This window comes from Megalops cyprinoides, chromosome 7 (assembly GCF_013368585.1).
Source record: "Megalops cyprinoides isolate fMegCyp1 chromosome 7, fMegCyp1.pri, whole genome shotgun sequence".
NCBI lineage: Eukaryota > Metazoa > Chordata > Actinopteri > Elopiformes > Megalopidae > Megalops > Megalops cyprinoides.
In genome coordinates this window covers 10,180,319-10,194,206 of record NC_050589.1, presented here as the reverse complement: position 1 = coordinate 10,194,206, position 13,888 = coordinate 10,180,319, and the positions used below count along the sequence as shown (strand labels likewise).

The 13,888-nt window shown below is 39.3% G+C and overlaps 1 protein-coding gene across 1 annotated transcript in view; it reads left to right on the top strand.

Annotated features, from left to right (window-relative positions):
* The first annotated feature begins 3,938 nt into the window (after positions 1-3,938).
* The window catches only part of mbd1a (methyl-CpG binding domain protein 1a), a 30,269-nt gene continuing 20,319 nt past the window's right edge, over positions 3,939-13,888 (top strand). Inside the window, exon 1 of the mRNA XM_036532730.1 lies at positions 3,939-4,004. The gene's annotated coding sequence lies outside the window, so the exon portion shown is untranslated. The remainder of the gene's footprint in view (positions 4,005-13,888) is intronic.

Genomic DNA, 13,888 nt, shown 5'->3' with positions numbered 1-13,888 from the left:
TATTGGCTACACAAGATATTAGCGGCAAATCAGCGAACAAAGCTACATTAAAAGCGACAAGCTAACGTTCTTCACCCCTGCATCATAGCCCAGAAAAAAATATTAGTGGATCTGCCCATCATATGCTGTGATCTAATACTAAAGTTCACTTCGTTTTAGTTGATTGGAAAGTGAGGTTAGCAAGTTAACTTGCTGCTAACGAAAGATCTATAAGGATTTCAGAATAACTGCTGGCGGTTTTAGTGTTTTAAGCGCGTCACCTTAAAGGGTAATGAAACAAACCCGTCTTTAATTTAAGAATTGAGAGAAACAGGGGTGCCAAGCGCAATCTCGGTTACAGTTTTGTGTCCGGTCCAATCGTCTCGTGCCACATCGAGTAAAAAGGTGGCTTCTGTGGTTACATTAACGTACCGAACTGATATCGCTGTGGCTGTCACTAACACCGTATTGAATCGAAGGTTTAGCGTGAGTTTACAGTTACATCCGTACAGTTCAACTCATTTTCGACGATACCAGTAGGTCTAAAACCAACCTATACAGACTCTAAATTGCAAAACGAAGCTGCATTGACAATCGTAGTCTGTAGCGTGCCCTAATTTAAATCGGCTCGTACACCAGCGCCGCGCAAGCCGTGCGTACCAGGGCTTTCTTTGAACCTGGACACCTAGAGGCGAAACGGTGTTACTGCATCCGTTTGATTAGAACAGACATACCGAGACAAATGTACAGCAGTTTTTTGGGCTGTGGTAAACACGTGAGTGTGGTGCTTATGACATATGTTCATTATTAAAATATGGGAAAACTAGTACTTTTGTATATTGTATGGACAATCACCAGCAGATATAATGAAACATAGCAAGGGTTATTTACTGAGGCAATGCTTGTGCGCTACCCTATTCTCCCTCTCCTCGCTTCCGTTCTCATTGTCTGTACATTCCACAATGGAGTGACGCCCAACGATAAGACGAAGAACAAGCACTACTTTCTAGTCGTATGGAAAACACTGCATGTATATTTCCCCGTTGATTCATCGTCTCCTCATGTGCAAACATAATCAACCAGACTTTTTTCAGGCGAAAGCATTTTGTGATTAGTCTGTATGATCACTTTATTGCACGGTGCCACAATGGTCACACTGTCACCGGTTTCTTTTCGCGAACGAATGCCGTCTTACGGTGGATATTTTCATAGATAAAAAGGAAACGTTAGTTGCAGGCAAAAGCAGGTTACACCGTATGCATTGTAACAAATCAAATAATATAAAATATTTGTGCAAACGTCTTTTCCTTAAAAACATCATGCTGCAAGAGAAACGGGGTTTCTTGAAAACAGTCTATAGAGGATCTGGTTAGGTTGAAGATCGATCTAAAAATAAACGTTAAAAAATCATCTAGAAAGTTACAGTGATTTTGTATGGCAGTGTTTTCAATTGTAGATCGTGCTGGTTTAATTAGAGTCATTAATACTCCACTGACAGATTTAGGACTGATCTAAATTCCGAAGCTGCTTTATGCAAACATAGGGTATCCTCACACATACCGTATGTTTAATCTGCTAGAGAAGGCCTACGTGTTAATAATGCGGGTGGTTTTTATAGCCCGGGTGGGTACAGGCCGTGATTCATGTTCACCAGAGGTAGAATTTGCTTAATAAACGCTCGAGTGTGAGCGGGCAAGCACAAACTGGCTGAATATTTCTTACATGGCAAGACGCCTGTGTGTGCTTGATCACGCACCAGCTCCACGCTCACTCACTCGAGTCACCGACCCCATTTGTTTCCATTACTATAACCCGTTCGGAAATGTAGGCCAACCTTCTGTTCACGATGTGTATAATGACTTTTACGTGTATATGGTACATGAAGCCCACAGCACCTAATTTTCGTGGGGAATTAAATGTGTACTGATTTTGCACTCATACGCCGTTTTTGTTGGCCCATGTAGACTGTGTAATTCGAGTGATACTACAATTTCCAGTTATTATTGCCTATTTATATTTTTCTTTTAAACCATCCCTGTTCATAATGGCCTGTGTTTTCTCGTGTGGCTACTCTGCAATATCACCCATTTGGAAATGTTCTAAAACTGCAACATGTAAAGAGAAGCGTGCATAACATGGCACCCTGTATCCTCCGGAACGACTCATTGCGTAGAACAGACAGTAACCACGGGTTCCAAGGGAGGATTTGAAAGCAGACAGGCTATATAGGAAAATATTTAGCAACGACAGTGCCTTTGGGTCCGCAATTCAAATAACCTTAATGTGTGACTATTTGTTGTATAGATCCCTCCAAATACCGCGTTATACGAGCAGCCTACACAAAATGGCACCCGTCGCCATTAGCCACAGGGCTGTGACCGATGCACCCACAGGGCGACTCATATAAAGACATATGAGGAAACATTAACCTCTTCGTGCTTCCATATTCTCCCGGGTTTTTACCAAATAACAGTTAAAAACAAAAGGGTAAAGTTTGCTTCTGTCTACTTCAAATTCCCCCGTAGTTTTGGTTTCCCCGTGGTACAACTTTTGGGCTGTTAAGGATCGTATCAGCGTATTCCAATCTCTCTAGTGATGTTTTTGTTCTCTATTAAACAGGAATTTCGTGTTTCGTTGCCTTCATCGTTAACGAAAATCAAATGGACATGTAGGGCCACGCCTATTCAATTCTTCTTGGTATACAGAGGACACAGACTTCCAGTTATGGCTCCAACGTAAACATGCTCACCATGAATTCGTGATATAGAAAATGATTTCACGTGACGATCGTTAAGTGGTATTTAGGAATACCCGTTGTAACCTGCTATTTAAAACACGATGTTATACTTTACATAGAAGCAAGTTTTTTTCAAGAGATTATTATCAGATTTATGACCAAAATAAGCCTTACGGACTTAATATCTCATTGCGTTTTCCAACCACAACGAACAATACAATGTCAGTACTATTATAACGAAGAGAAGACTAGGCTTATATTGAAATATGTTCTATTATGTGCCCGACAACCAGAGGTAACAATGGGGTAATAGGTTACATATTGACAGTTGTGGATTAGGCCTAATATAGCTACGTCCATCAAGGCAGGTTGTTTGAAAACAGCCGTTAAAAGAGTATTAACTATTCGTGTTTTGTTATGGGTTGCTCCACTACAACTTTGGACGAACATGGAAGTGTAGTGGCATCGCGGAGCTATTGATCGTTGTCACAAAGCACTAGTCCAATGGATGTTAACAGCCAAGTTCCCAAGGAACCATCTTGACCAAAATTTTGTTCAAGAAGTACTTGACGATTCCAGCGATAGTGTTGATGGGCAGTGTTGGTTAACGTTGCGTAAACCAGCAGCGCAGTCTCGAAACAACACCCAAATATTTACTTTTTTGGTACTGTGACATGCTATTTTTCACCAAACAAGGCTAGAGGTCAGCTATTGCTGCAACTGAGTATAAACTACGTGCTTACGATGTTGTGACGAATGTGGCTGCAACATAGAATTTGGAACTTGCTGGAATTTTGACTTAGGGTCTCTTCTGGTGTCGCTATCTAAAAATACCAATGCAAACTCGTCAATTCCAAATATCGAACAACTTTTTACGCAACGATGACTTTTTAAGTTAAGATATAATGAGCTGCAAACCTGTTGGTAAAGAACTGGTGAATAGGCGATATACGGAATTTGAGATGGTTTATTTAAAAATTTTATTCATCTTTCTCTTTGCTGTTTTATGCATCGATATATACATCTATAGGCCTATATAATTACAGTATAAATCGGATCACTAAACACATTATATATATTTGGTGGGCTGTGAAGGTTTTTTAGCTACAGTGATGTGTTTTTTCACTCGTAGCTAGCGTAATTCTTAAGAGCGTAGCGAGTTCCCGCAGCAACCCCCCGCGCTGTGCACATGCTCAGTGATCATTACGCATCGGAAAACAGTGAAAGAACGACGAGAGCGGACGCGCCAGCCGAGACGCGCCGGGCCCGCTGGAGAGGGACGTGCTCTGTAAGTAGCTCTCGCTCGCTCGTCTTTTTATTATTTTTTTTTTCCCTCGGTGGCTGTGGCAGCAGCATTCCGCACGCAAAGGGGTCGGGTGTAAACTGCGTGTTTCCATTGCAGCGTGACGCGAAACGCAGATTTTAATGCAGAAACTTAACGACGAGAAAACGGGAAACAGCGACGACGTTCTGAACCGAGCGGGCCATTTAAGAAACGTTTTTCAGCAGCGAGCTGAAATCGCGTCGAGCCAGGGGCAGAGAAGCAGGCGAGGAGAGGAGGAGTGCAGTGGGGGAGGGTAGCTAACGCAGGGATGGGAGCTACAGCGTTGAGTTACGCTGTTCAGTCAGCTAGGTCGGTTTAATGTGTAAGGAACTGAATGTAGAACATTGTCATATTAAATGTGAACATAATAATCAATTTAAAACACTGCACAGGGGTGATAAATAGTTAAAAGTTATTTTTATATTATGTGCATAATTCATTTATATACGAAATAAACAATGTAGCAATCGATCTATTTTATGTTTAGTGTGTGACTTCTGGCTCTTAAGTATACTTTTAGATCATGTTGCTAGTATGTGTGTTTTAATATATAATACATGGTTAGGTACATGTAGAGTTTAATTTTTAGTTCTTCAGTCTCATAAGTTTTCTGGCAAACTGAATATGGAACAGTAACAACAACAACAACAACAACAATAATAATAATAATAATATGCCAGCTGTAAACCATTTATTGAAGTCCTTAAAAATAACAAAAACACTTTCTCAGTATATTTGGTTGGTTTTGCTTGTATGAAAAAACACTGAAAGAAGTCATGATCAGATTGACATGTGTTCCATTTCGTGCAGTGCAAAAGAGCTAAAGATCAGGATTCAATCTGAAAACATACTGTGTGGAAGCATCATGCATGTCTGTGGGCTCATTATGCACCTATGATGTTAAAAAAAGTTCAGGGAAATAGTCGTGAAAGCTACTTAAAACCTTTGGTTCAATACACTAGCTGCCTCTTCCATGTTTGGTAAAATACTTTTGGAACCCTGAACCTGAAAGTTGCATGGAGAACAACTGTCAGTTTGAGAGAGATTCAAGTAGGGCATCAATGACAAAGACAGTCTCTTTTCAACACTTTTCCTTTTGAAGATATTCTGAGATGTGCAGAGTTTTTGTCACTGAGTTCTTATCATCTGTTGTCCTGTCAGGATTGATATAGACTTTGGTAACACTTTAGCGATAAGGGGTAAATTGGTAGACACCTGTTTTTTAATCAGTAACATCAGTGCTGATTTCTAATGTGAATGCAAACCAGGGTGTCTGAATGCTTTCATGTATGCATATTTTTTTCAAAGCATACTCTTTATCACAGTCGAAAGTCAAGTTGTTCTGCTGTAAAACTTTGGAGTGTGTAGGCTGGCTAGTATCAAGAGAATATCATTTCAGAGAATAACCATCATTGTCACAGCCTGGAAAGTTAAATCACTTGGCTGTCTTTACTCAAGTACCTTTTTATACCAAGTTACACCATATTTTGGAAACTGTTTCCAAATTACAAGGTGATTGAAACAAGGGAAGACAATTGAATTTTTTAAGTGTGAAGAGATCGAAACAGTTCAGGACATCGTATTTCAACGGCTGTTTCCTAAACTTATGCGAACTAAGTTCTAAGGTAACCACACCCAGTTTTCAAGAGACTCATGCAATCACAATGGAAATTTACCATTGATGGCTTTAAGAGTTTGTGGACAGAATTCTACATCATCACTGATTGGTTCAGAGTTAGTGGTATGCTTCATAGCTTACATATTTTGAGTAATGTCTTCTTTCTGTTGCAACAGATCAAAAATTCAAAATGCAACTTGCAGTAAGATACAGTATGACTGTGCATACAGGGTTCCATAAAATCACCATAACTGAAGTTTTTAGGCAGCAAAATCATATGCATATGATGGTGAGTTACATCAGGCAGAGTATTTCAGTCTTCTTGTACTGTAGACAGTGAAGCTTTCAGTGTGTTTGTATGTTTTTGTATTTAAAAGCAGCCCTTGAACATAAGGGTAATTTTGTAGTTACCAAAAGGAGCGTATGTATCACAAGCCCAAGGCAAGTGAGACTTGGTTTCTCAATTAGTATAGCAGCACTATAGGAGAAAGAATCTGCATTGACACTGACTGCATGCTACATGTTTTAACACTACTCCCACGCTGTGTCATCTTCAAACCACAAAGAAGTCTAGACTCATCATCAGCCCAGGTGAAGCCATACGGGAGTGCCATCACTAATGATATTGATCCTCCAATGAGTTTTGATGGCAAATTCTCCACACATGTCTCTTTTTTGTAGGAGGCAACACATGATAGAAGTTGATGTCACACTCTTGTACAGTCCATTGGTTTGCACGCTTGGCTGAACTGGGCACTACCGTATTATACACATGTTCATTATTGTATTAATAAAGGTGTTTGATGCTTGCTCTGAGCAGGGGTGACTTTGCACAGGTCTCATGGGTTAGTGAGCATAAAACATATTAAGGAACACAGAGGGGCATTCAGTTCCTTTATAAGTGCATATAAATCCTGTGTTACATAAGTTTAACTGAGTTTTGCGCTCGCATTTCAGTATCTTGGATGGTCCAAACTAAGTGGGCAGGTAGTAGGTAGGTAATGCATCCTTACTAAGTAATACTCAGTGCAGTATTATGACTATGGTGCACAGTACTTTCACAATACTTTCTGTGTACTGTATCTTCTCTATTTGAAAGCTCCTGCTCTCAGATATAAAGAGATGGAGATAAACATTCAAAATGCAAGTAACCACCCAATGGAACTTCATCCAGTGGACTCTGCCTTTATAAGTACAGGGTTATTTAAAAATATGACATCAATGATCACGTGCCTATTTTAAATAACTTTTTCGAATGCGTGTCACTCATCATCACTAGACTATACTTCGCGTTGTGCGTGTTCACGGTGAAAACAAGACCCCTGACCAATCGGAGCTGGATCACACTTTCATTGTTCAAACTGAGCTGCACCCTCACCCACATCCTAGCCTTAAATAAAGTGTATTACACTATATTACATTATTGTCATTTGGCAGATGTTCTTCTCCAGAGTGACTCAAAATTTTATCCACTTATACAGGTGGATAGTTGCTGAGGCAATTGTGGACTAAGTACCTTGCCCCAGGGTACAACAGCAGTGTCCTAGTGGGGAATCGAACAAGCAACATTTTGGTTATGAGCACTGCTCCTTAACCACTATGCTGTACTGTTGCTCTTCCTAATTGCTCTCAGGTGACACGTCAGGCATCTATATGCCACTGGAATGATGGAAGTGGAAAAGTGCCTATTCTATTCACTTGGCATTTGCTTCACTAGAGTCAACTGTGTTACCAGCAGAAATGTGTGGTGTTCTTATTGACCATATCCACTCTTTCATGGGTAACAGTATTTTTTAAAATGAAGTTTCAAAGGTCCAGGAGAAAATCCTATTTGAAATGATATGTTTTACTTCCCCTTTGCTATTAGTCTTTTGATGTGTAACTCAAATATGAATGTTAGATGACAGAAGTAATCATAATCAACTACATACTATGTTATTGAGGCTTTGCAACTGTATCTACGGTGATTACATAATGAACAGGTTAATTCTTGACTGAAATGAGCAGTTAGCAGTTATTTTAGTTAGTTAATAGTGTCTGACAGAAGTTATTCTGATTTGAATCAGAAGCAAACCTATGTAGTTAAGTAATGATAATTTGGTAGCTTCCTTGAAATCTGAAACAACAGGAAAAAAGTTCTTCACATACATACAAACTCCCCCAGAGGACCTTCTGGAAAGCTGGGTGTTTGCTAACATATTCACCAATATGTCTTAATTTTCCCCCAAGTTAACTACCTCTGCTAAGTAATAGTAATATACAGTATTTAATCTTAATACTGAAAAAATGATCTGATATCCAAGGTACTTCACAATATACAATAGAAATCCGGTTGAAACAAAACAGAAATGGAGGGAAAAGTGTTTTTAAAAATGGTTTAAAGACAAAAAAGAGTGGGAATAAAGAAGAGTAGTAAAAGGCTGAGGAGAGGGGGTGGATTAAGGAAATAAAAGGATTAATTTTTTTTTATTGAAGGAATAAAAAGGCCTTAACCAAGACAACGTCAGCAGTAGCCTGTCTGCCAAATGAGAGACAATAAAAAATGAAACATTGCAGGTGACAGCTGATACCACAGCATAAAAAAATGGAGAAAAAGGTGGAAGTCCCATCAGAGTGGTAGGGTGGGACTGATGTTTTTGTTTCAGTGAAAGACTGTAAGTAGAATATTTGAATGCCATCATCGTTATTAGCAAATTTGGTACGTATCAGTAAACAGCTATCCATTTATGCAGCTGTGCTTTATGATAGCCTGTTACGTGCCTTATTTGTCAAGTAACATAAGACAATGGCAGAATGGTGATGCATATAATATCAAAGAGAAAGTACTTCATACGCTAAACAACTGTTGTATAACGAATCGTTACATTGTAATTGGTTGTTGTTAATTGAAGATGCAGCACTCTATACTCTAAGGATCCCCTCCCGTGGCAGATGCTGTTGGCTTCTCAAGAGGGTTGTGGCATCAAAAAGTGACAATGTTGCTGTTGGTTTAAGGGGAGCTGATGTTCACACTGATTTGTTGATTTGTCATAGACATGGGCTGTTATTCTGTCTCCCCTGTCTCTTTTTCTGCACCTGTTTTTGAAATGGCCAACTCCATAGTGGGTTCATGTCACTGCAGCAACCTCTAATACTGTCACATGCCTGTGGAGACTGTTTTCCAGTGCCAGTCCTGTGGTGCAGTATAGTAAATCAAAGCAAATACCAGCTGGAGAATAGGCACTTCTCCGATAACATAATTTGAGTGGTATATAGATGGCCTGACGAGTCACCTGAGTGTGGTTAAGTGAAAAGACTCTGGTAATAAACTGCCACTTCACCTAGCCAGTTTGTTCTTCCACTGTGGGCTCCCAGTCATTGTTGACTGATGACATGTTTGGGCTCAAATGCAGCTCGTAGCACTCAGCTCCCCCTCGGAACAAGTGCTTTAGCTGACTGAGTCACTTGGAAGCCCTGCATCTTCATTTCAGAGTGTGCAACTCTGAAATAGGCGCAATACGTCATTTCTAGGAAGTATCCAGGCAGAAAAGTTATGATTGTGTTTTGAAATATTCTGTGGTTAGGAGTTAATTAAAAATGAAAATCAACCTTAAATACATTCTTTTAAACTTGAGCCAGGTGAAACCATATCTATTGCTGACCAGGCATGGCCTGTGTGCTTCCTTAGACCCACACAGGACAGAAACCAGTCACGGCCTTGGAGCAGATTCCACTCAGGAAAGATACAACATCCTTAACATTTCAGGAGAGTACACCGAGAACCTTATGAACAATAACATCTTTGTGTATAACTTTTATACATGCAGGTGGAAACAAAGAGTACAAAATGATCACAGAGAAGGCACTCAGCTCTCACAAACTTAATATGTTTGGCATGGCATTCAGATATATCTGCAACGGTGATGGACCAGTGAAGACCATGTATTTTGTGCGGGTGCTAAATGGCTCCTTCAATCTGGCTAAGCTTGAGTGGATCATATGGTACACATCGTGAGAGCTTTCTCTCTATCCCTGCATAGTTTGAAGGTTTCTTTTACCCTTTGGTGGTATTTCTTCAGAGGGCTGGTGGAGATGACCTTATATCGTCCACTGTCATCATATCTTCTAATGTGAATACCTTCCTCATAGCCTAAAGGGGGAAAAGGGAAACTCCTTTGATCTGCTTCTGTAGATGACATCAAGACTACAGCATTGAAGTTTGAGTATTCTCTGCAGGAGGGGGGGCGGCATTATGCAATGTTGAAAGTGGTGATGAGTGACTGAAGTTTGGTTTCCATGGGTGCTGGGTGGCTGTGAATGAAATCATGGATTTATTGTTGGTCCTTTTCCATCTGGTTGTTTCAGTGGTTGTCAAGGCACATGATGCAAAAGCTACTTGGCCTACCATGCTATAAACCCACTACTCCAAAGTCAAGTTGGAATGCACCAGCAGACAAAACCAAAGGTTTTATGACATCAGAATACTGCTGCAGAGATAGGCTGGAGAGCGTGTCTTTCATTTTGCAGTTTGAAAGCAGAAATTTGATCAATTTAGTGTCCATTGTTGGCACTAGAATTGTTCTAATTGGTTGGCTTGTTATACATATTCTTAAAGGGATATGAAATATATATGGGGCACACACAGTCTACAACAACAGTGGCTATGTTGATGGTCTTGTAGACTTATCTGTTGAAGAGTTTGTGGAACTCATATGTAAAGTCGTGTATTTTTCTGCTTCTGCACACAAAGTACTTTAAGTCTAACTGTTACTGTGTGTATATGGAAACCAGCAATCATACTAACACATACAAAACAAGCCTGTGTGGTTTCAGTTTGTCAAATGTGACCTTTTCAGCAGCAAAGAAAGGACCAGGAACCATAGCAACCTTAACTACATACCTTAAGGCTACATCTTAATGAAGTTGCATTACTTTTTTCCTGAAAGTAAATCAGTCTTCAACCATGGCAGAGACAGAATTTTCAGTATGGGGAGCACTGAGCCTTGCACTGTCTGTCCATTTGGCTTTCTTTTATGAATCTTCTATGAATTGCTTCATTTTCCCAATTGGTAAATATATACAAAATTGATTCTCTTTCTTTTATCCTGTTATTACAGCAATGCTGTAAGCCAAACAGAAATAACAACGGGCAGTAATATAAACTGTGGCCAATGTCACTCCAAAATTTTAAGTGCAGAGACGTTGTTTTGTTCAGAATAGTAAATCAACAATATTTACATGTGACTAACAAGTGCAGAGTCTAGAAGTTAATAAACTTAATTTTAAACTTGCTGCTACTTTGCGGTCCTTTAAAATATCTTCTGTATTGGTTTCACCTCATATATTATAACTGTGGTTACATGATGACGTATGTACTGAAAAGTTGCTGGCATATAGCCTATTTATTCTTTCCTATTATTTTGATTTATTTACCATACACTTACAAGTAAGCGTTATTGTGTGTAACTTAATTTGTCATTGTGATTTTTGTTGCATAATAAATCACCGTTGCCTCTCTTTAATGGGCTAAATAATAGGCTACATCTACAATTAACAACCGGTCCCAGATATTAGCACACGAATCTGGTGAGAATCTCATCATTTTCATAAGCGTATGGCTCTTATTAGGTTAGCCAGACTCTATTTACCACCTTTGAAAAAAATGGGAAAGTCTATTTCCACGTTCTAAAAGCAGGGCCATTGGCCACCACCACGCCAAACCGGAAAAACGAGCCAAATTCTTGTCCCATTTGCGATTCAGGAAAGAAAATCGAATGCAGGAACAGTGTGACAGGCTAAATTCGCCGTTTAGACGTTAACTACGACCTTCAGAGACGCTTGGAGTACCTTGCCTATAAATGGTACGCGATGAAAATATTAAATGAAAATGTACATTTAAACGTTGAGACCATTTGACTATCCTTGATAGTTTGTTGGAAAATATAACGTCATTAAAGTCGGGAAATGACTTCGGATTTTAATTTCAAGTGACAAGTCCAAAATGTGGAAATGAGCAGTTCACTATTTTTGCTTGGGATTAAGGAGAAATGAGTGAACAGAAATTGCAGATTAAAATGTGTTAACTAAATTCATAAAAACAGGCCTACTAAGTATTTAGTTAACGTGCATGGCCCATGTTACGTAAGGGGGGGGGGGGGGTCCTTTTTCTTTTTACGGACTAGTGCACTGAAGCAGCTTCGAGTCCGATGTGTTCCATAATCAAGAAAAACTGATTTAACATGGGTAATAAATACTTGCTTAGTTTTCTTGCTTGGTAAATATTCCGCGCTATTGAGGTTTTACCATCAAAAATAGCTAGTTGACAACACTTTGGAGTAGAGGAAGGGACACTTGCCCGGTATCGCGACGCCTTAGCGTCTTTTCCCTCCTTTCTTTGCCGCTGATGTGCGTGAGGGGTTCGCGGGACCTGGTCACATGACAGGGGACACTGGCGTCGGCGTTGCGCTCAGCGGCCGAATTCTGCGCGCTGCAGTCCGGCTTCATTCCGGAGGCTTCCGGTTCCTGGCTTGTGAGTATCATATTAACGTGTGGATGTTGATCAAGTCCTTAATCCAGTTTGGGTGATGAGATATGTCGAGTATTGCACATGTCTGTCAGTGTAGGAATACCCTTTTGTATAGTCAGGTTTATCCCGTTTTGGCTGTAAATATTAATGCAGTGCATGTGCACACCATCTTCAGATAGCTGGTCTTTCAACGCAACTTTTCACCGTGGTCCAATTATTATCTGTGTCTGCAGGCGGAGCGGTCAGAGGTAGATGGCTGGTTGGAAAAGTGTCTGATCAACTTTAATCCCAGCCTTAAGAGTGAAATGTTAACCACTTTATGCATTCACTGTCTGCACTTTATTTTGAGATTGAACTGAATCGAACACATAACAGCAGTAGATCATTGTTTTTCATTGTTTCCCACTATTCTGGTGCTAGTTCACGTGTATTTTTGTAAATAACGAAACGCTGGCAAACCACCATCATGTCTTAGCTGAACGACTTTTAAATGATTGTGAATTTTGAAACGCGCTGTAATTGTAGTCATTTATTTATCTGTTTGTTGCGCGTTACAAAACTACAAGAAGTTTAAGCAAAACAATGCTGTATTTTAAACCACAGCTGTTACTGGCAATGAGATTGAATTTTGATATACCGGGTGCTGGTGTCAAAGCATTGTTCTGGGTTGCGAATGACTTTTTCAAAGTTGTTTTAAGCGTGTTCGACATCAGCGTTACAAAATCAACACATAAGCCCTTGTACATTTGTCATAAATAATCAATCTGTCTGATTTCAAATGTCCAAACCACACAGAGAGGTAAAGAATATTCATTTTGTTTGCTTGGTACACGAGGAGGCAAGCGTGATACGGATGATTTTAGACATCGCAGCTTGTTTTCTGTAGTAAGGGTTATGAAGTAGCACTTGTTTAGAAAGTAACAGACGGGATGTTTTATCTACGATCTGCAAATTAATGAACCTCCACTGAAAGTTTCACTGATGAATTGAGTCAGACATCTGATTGAACCGAGGCTGGTAGGATCAAAGCAGTTTCATACAATTCTCTTCTCTCACAATACCATCTTACCATGTTTTTTTTCCATTCATCAAAACAGTTCTTTCGACATCTGATTCATATTCAGTTAAATTTATCAATATTAATATTAATATTTTCATAATTCTATTAAGAAGAAACACATGAACGTTATCGGAAACTAGAGAGACAACAAGTGACTTCGTTAACTGTGAGCCTGAAGATTTTTTACAGCAGCAAAGTTGCTTAATTTTGTGGAGGAATATCACTGTTGTGGATGACAGCTGTTTGCTTTACTGTCTGCATTTGTAAGCCTCAGTTATTAAAAGAAGTGAATTATTTGATTGTTGAATTATATATGGCAATAATACTAATAGTTCCTGCAAGAAAAGTGGTTGTGTACTAGGTGTAGAACTGTACAGTATGAAATTCATTGTGCGTCCATATATAGGTAATATCAAACCTTGCTAATATGATTGTTTATAGTGTTATTATTTAAGCACCGATAATAAGGAAAACAAGGAATTTTACCTAATATGTAGAATTCTATCACTGACTTCAGGGGTATGGCATTGTTTATCTTAATGGGTATCTGACAGCAAGTTTGGAAAATCCATTGTATTGTGGTTGTTGTCCTTAAATTAGATTAAATTTTAAATTTAAAATAACATTTTTATGTAAGAGTAATAGGCAGATGAGTTCAGTTTATT